This window comes from Oncorhynchus mykiss, chromosome 2 (assembly GCF_057628025.1).
Source record: "Oncorhynchus mykiss isolate SJ-2025 chromosome 2, ASM5762802v1, whole genome shotgun sequence".
NCBI classification, from domain to species: Eukaryota; Metazoa; Chordata; class Actinopteri; order Salmoniformes; family Salmonidae; genus Oncorhynchus; species Oncorhynchus mykiss.
The window spans coordinates 76,113,867-76,120,721 of record NC_143023.1 but is presented as its reverse complement, the minus strand read 5'-3'; positions in this window follow the sequence as shown (position 1 = coordinate 76,120,721).

Here is a 6,855-nt window from a genome sequence, read left to right as displayed (position 1 = left end):
AGAGCATCCTGGCGGGCTGTATCACCGCCTGGTACGGCAACTGCTCCGCCCACAACCGTAAGGCTCTCCAGAGGGTAGTGAGGTCTGCACAACACATCACCGGGGGCAAACTACCTGCCCTCCAGGACACCTACACCACCCGATGTTACAGGAAGGCCATAAAGATCATCAAGGACATCAACCACCCGAGCCACTGCCTGTTCACCCCGCTATCATCCAGAAGGCGAGGTCAGTACAGGTGCATCAAAGCTGGGACCGAGAGACTGAAAAACAGCTTCTATCTCAAGGCCAGCAGACTGTTAAACAGCCACCACTAACATTGAGTGGCTGCTGCCAACACACTGACACTGACTCAACTCCAGCCACTTTAATAATGGGAATTGATGGGAAATGATGTAAATATATCACTAGCCACTTTAAACAATGCTACCTTATATAATGTTACTTACCCTACATTATTCATCTCATATGCATACGTATATACTGTACTCTATATCATCAACTGCATCCTTATGTAATACATGTATCACTAGCCACTTTAACTATGCCACTGTTTACATACTCACCTCATGTATATACTGTACTCGATACCATCTACTGTATCCTGCCTATGCTGCTCTGTACCATCACTCATTCATATATCCTTATGTACATATTCTTTATCCCCTTACACTGTGTATAAGACAGTAGTTTTGGAATTGTTAGTTAGATTACTTGTTGGTTATTACTGCATTGTCGGAACTAGAAGCACAAGCATTTCGCTACACTCGCATTAACATCTGCTAACCATGTGTATGTGACAAATAAAAAATGTGATTTGATTTGATTTAATGGAAGCTTCTCTAATGTCAAACATGTAAAGTGTGGTGTACTGCAGGGCAGCTCTCTAGGCCCTCTACTCTTACCAATGACCTGTCACTGCCATTAAACAAAGCATGTGTGTCCATGTATGCTGATGATTATTGACCATAACCTGTTGTTGAGAAAACATATATGTTATGTCTTTTCAACCTCTGCCATATATTATACAATGGCGCCGGATCAATTGTGCGATTGTGATTTTTTTCACGTTATTTTTTACTTATTTTATACATAATGTTTCTGCCACCATCTCTTCTGACCGAAAAGAGCTTCTGGATATCAGGACAGCGATTACTCACCTCGTACTGGACAAAGATTATTTCTTTAACGAGTTGGATGCCAAGGATTTACTTCAGACACAGGACAAGGCCCAAATCCCCATCATTCGCATGAAGAAGATACAGAGATATCGGGGATGTAAACTCAGCAAAAAAAAGAAACGTACTCTCACTGTCAACTGCGTTTATTTTAAGAAAACATAACATGTGTAATTATTTGTATGAACATAAGATTCAACAGCTGAGACATAAACTGAACAAGTTCCACAGACATGTGACTAACATGGAATGTGACATGGAATAATGTGTCCCTGAACAAAGGGGGGGTAAAAATCTAAAGTAACAGTCAGTATCTGGTGTGGCCACCAGCTGTATTAAGTACTGCAGTTCATCTCCTCCTCATGGATTGCACCACATTTGCCAGTTCTTGCTGGGAGATGTTACCCCCCTCTTCCACCAAGGCACCTGCAAGTTCCCGGACATTTCTGGGGGGAATGGCCCTAGTCCTCACCTTCCAATCCAATCCCAGACATGCTCAATGAGTTTGAGTTCTGGGCTCTTCGCTGGCCATGGTAGAACACTGACATTCCTGACTTGCAGGAAATCACGCACAGAAAGAGCAGTATGGCTGGTGGCATTGTCATGCTGGAGGATCATGTCAGGATGAGCCTGCAGAAAGGGTACGACATGAGGGAGGAGGATGTCTTCCCTGTAATGCACAGCGTTGAGATTGCCTGCAATGACAACAAGCTCAGTCTGATGATGCTGTGACACACCGCACCAGACTATGATGGACCCTCCAAATCGATCCCGCGTCAGAGTACAGGCCTCGGTGTAATGCTCATTCCTTTGACGACAAACAGTTGCCTCCGGTAAGACAAGGGGTAGCGGTCTGTGTATATTTGTCAATAACAGCTGGTGCATGAAATCTAATATTAAGGAAGTCTCTAGATGTTGCTCCCCTGAGGTAGAGTATCTCATGATAAGCTGTAGAGTATATCATGATAAGCTGTAGACCACACTATTTACCAAGACAGTAGTCATCTATATTTTTCATAGCTGTCTATTTACCAGCTGTATAAGGCCATAAGCAAACAAGAAAATGCTCATCCAGAGGCGACACTCCTAGTGGCCGGGGACATTAATGTAGGGAAACTTAAATCCGTTTTACCTCAATTCTACCAGCATGTTACATATGCAACCAGAGGGGATAAAAACTCTAGACCACCTTTACTTCACACACAGAGATGTGTACAAAGCTCTCCCTCGCCCTCCATTTGGAAAATCTGACCATAACTCTATCCTCCTGATTCCCAATTACAAGCAAAAACTAAAGCAGGAAGTACCAGGGACTCACTCAATACGTAAGTGGTCAGATGACGCAGATGCTAAGCTACAGGACTGTTTTGCTAACACAGACTGGAATATGTTCCGAGATTCTTCCGATGGCGTTGAGGAGTACACCACATCAGTCACTGGCTTCATCAATAAGTGCATTGATGACATCGTCCCCACAGTGACTGTACGTACCCCAACCAAAAGCCATGGATTACAGGCGACATCCGCACTGAGCTAAAGGGTAGAGCTGCCGCTTTCATGAAGCGGGACTCTAACTCGGACACTTATAAGAAATCCCGTTATATAAAACAATGCAGGATTCAAGACTTCATGCTTTTCAGCTAAAATTATTACATAGAATTATTGCCACCAACAAAATGTTGAATATTTGGGGCATAAAATCATCGAAGCTCTGCAGATTTTGTTGTGAGGATAAAGAATCAGTAGACCATTTATTTTGGTAATGCCCTTAGGTAGCCTGTTTCTGGTCTCAGGTTCAGGAGTGGCTGAAAATGCATAGCATTGATCTAAAATTGACCCTAGAAATAGTACTGTTAGGAGATCTGGAGAGACCGGGTCAGACAATTACTAATATACTAATACTTTTCGTAAAAGTATTTATCTTCAACACACAATCTGTAGATTCTATTCTATTCGATTGATTGAAATTGTACGTTAAAAGATATGTGTTGCATAGAAACACGAAGTAGGTGGCCAGCAGAGATAGATGGAATGGGCTGAGAAAAGCTGAGGGTTGGTATGTGGAATTGGAGACAAGTGGGAGTGGAGTTGCTGCATGCCGTCCAGGTGTTTGTACACATGCATATACACACACTCATAAACTCATAAACACATACAAGAACACACACATACATGTAATAGTGCCAGACATGCACACAAACATATAAAGTAGGCATTGCTGTTATGATTTCAGTTGACCTTGATGTCCTTTGTTTTAAATGTATTATTATTTAATTTTTTGCATTGCTGTTTGCTGTTTTCTTCTGTCTTTAATTTTTTCTCTTTAGTTCATTCTCTTAGTTGTTGGTGCATTGGGGGGTTCTTGGGGGTGGGGAATGGAATTACTATTATTTATATTTTTTCTTCTGGGGGAGGGGCTGTGGGAGGGGTCTCGAATGGTTGAGGATCAGCTTTTTAAGGGAACTGTGGGGGGATCTTGGAGGGTTCGGGCTTCACAAGATTGTGATCATGAAAAAGGAAACTATGACATATATTTTAAATCACTACCATGCACACGCACCCTCACACATAAGGATGGCTCTGTTGCAGAAAGACTGATATATGTTTGATAGTGTCTTGATGCTGTATTATTTGTCCTTCATGTTCCAATAATTTAATGTTATCCCTTCCTTGTGTTTTTTGTAATAAATAATTATAAAAAATAAGAAAAAAAAGAAATCCCGTCATGCCCTCTGATGAGCCATCGAACAGGCAAAGCGTCAATACAGGACTATAATCTAATCGTACTACACCGGATCCGATGCTCGTTGGATGTGGCAGGGCTTGCAAACTATTATGGACTATAAAGGGAAGCCGCAAGCTGCCAAGTGATACGAGCCTACCAGACGAGCTAAATTACTTCAATGCGAGCTTTGAGGCAAGCAACACTGAAGCGTGCATGAGAGCACCAGCTGTTCCGGACGACTGTGTGATCACGCTCTCCGTATCCGATGTGAGTAAGACATTAAACAGGTCAACATTCACAAGGCTGCAGGGCCAGACGGATTACCAGGACGTGTGCTCCGAGTATGTGCTGACCAACTGGCAAGTGACTTCACTGACATTTTCAGACTGAGTCTGTAATACCAACATTTTTCAAGCAGACCACCATAGTCCCTGTTCCCAAGAAGACCAAGGCAACCTGCCTAAATGACTACAGACCCGTAGCACTCACGTCTGTAGCCATGAAGTGCTTTGAAAGGCTGGTCATGGCTCACATCAACACTATTATCCTAGAAACCCTAGACCCATTCCAATTTGCATACCGCCCCAACAGATCCACAGATGATGCAATCTCTATTGCACTCTACACTGCCCTTTCCCACCTGGACAAAAATAACACCTACCTGAGAATGCTATTCATTGACTACAGCTCAGCGTTCAACACCATAGTGCCCTCAAACTCATCACTAAGCTCAGGAACCTGGGAAAAAACACCTCCCTCTGCAACTGGATTCTGGACTTCCTGACGAGCCGCCCCCAGGTGGAAAGGGTAGGTAACAACACGTTTTCCACACTGATTCTCAACACAGGGGCCCCTCAGGGGTGTGTGCTCAGTCCCCTCCTGTATTCCCTCTTCACCCATGACTGCTTGGCAAAGCACGACTCCAACACCATCATAAAATATGCCGACGACACACCAGTGGTATGTATGCCTGATCACCGACAACGATGAGACAACCTATAGGGAGGAGGTCAGAGACCTGGCAGTGTTGTGCCAGGATAACAACCTCTCCCTCAACGTGATGAAGACAAAGGAGATGATCTTGGCCTACAGGAAAAGGAGGGCCAAGCACACCCCCATTCTCATCGACAGGGGTGTAGTGGAGCAGGTTGAGGGCTTCAAGTTCCTTGGTGTCCACATCACGGTGGTCCAAACACACCAAGACAGTCATGAAGAGGGAATGACAACACCTACCCCCCCCCCCCCCCCCCCTAATTTCTGTGTTCTATTCACGTGCTGTTTTAATAAGCAATTTCTTTGTTCACGCAAGTGACTGATGGAACGAATCCTCACTTATCAGTATCTGCAAAAAAGACCTAAAAAATAAAAATAAAAACATTTGATTTGAGCGTTGGGCCAGTAACCGAAAGGTTGCTGGATCGAGTCCTTGAGCTGACATGGTAAAAATGTTGTTCTGCCCCTGAACAAGACAGTTAACCCACTGTTCTCAGGTAGGCGTCATTGTAAATAAGAATTTGTTCTTAACTGACTTGCCTAGTTAAATCAAAGTTACATTTAAAAATCATGTACTGCATTGTGTGCATGCCATTCCAAAACCACCCACAGGGTGGTGGCAGTTTCCTACTGTAGTACAAAGGCACCAATCCTATTGTAGCTATCACACTAATCCAGTGTCAAATGTAGACACCATTGCAGATCTACGCACCGAGTGAGTGAGTGTAAATGTATAAAGGCTTTAATGGATATGTTAGTTCTGTTCTTTCAGTGGAACTGCCACTGTTGATCTTATAAATGTGAACTGCAACAGCCTTAGCCTTGTTATAAACGTCTGATAAAAGTTTTACTGTTGTTCTTTGGTCGGTCCAGAAGCGTGTGTGCATGCTTGTGTGTGCATCTGAGCCAGACAGACAGACAGACGGATGGATGGAGACCTCAGCCAGACAGAACACTCATTGAGTCTGAGCTCAGCCTGAGGTGGTAAATTAAGATACATTCTATCTGACTTCATTACTGAAATGCAACTCCTCCATGGTGAACTGAAATTTAGGAGATCAGAGAGATGGGAAAGATACACAGACTTACTTGCACGCACACACACACACACACACAGTGGTCTGTGCTAAAAGCAGACTGAAGGTGTGCTAATGCACATATTGGACTGTGATGGGGATCCCTGAGTTAAGAGCAGAGCTAAGAAGGTATTACTGTAGACTGCTGAGTCACACACGCGCACGCACACACACACACACACACACACACACACAAACACACACACACACACACAAAGCATTCTTTTAATCAGGGCCAGACACTGATCCTCTAATCTCTTCACACCGTATCACTCCATCTTTCTTCCATCCAACCATATCTTATCCCAACATATCTCTCATATCTCAACTCTCCATCTCTCAACTTCTCCTGACTTCATACCGGTCTAGTTTTTCTTTCAGTTCTTGAGTGAAAGAAGCCAAGATTTCTCTTTCATTCGCTCTCCATCCCTCAATACAGAGAACCCGGTCCTGAGCTGTGTCCACATCCCTCCACCCTGACACAATGCCAAAGACAGCCTGGCCTACAAATCCAGGCCAAGAGGTTGCCTTTTATTGATTGATTAATGGCATTGTTTGGCCAGACAGTCCAGTCACCTATTGTCTCAGATCTGAATCCGTCTGAATAGAGGGAAAATTTGAAAAATGTTGCTAAATGTTGTGAAGAACTGTGATAAATCACGGTGTGGGAAATCAGACCCAGTTGATGATGGTAAGGCCGTTGACATACTGTAGTTTACATGTCAACTATTGTTGTGGTTTGGCCATGGTTTACCGCCACTGTCTCTGTGGTCTGCTCAGCTCTTCTGGATCACCATCAGGATTTTCCCAGAACTGTTGTTCCATATGTTCCCACTTTCGCTCTGACTGGATTGGGAATGCCCTGGCACTGGCCGGCACTGTC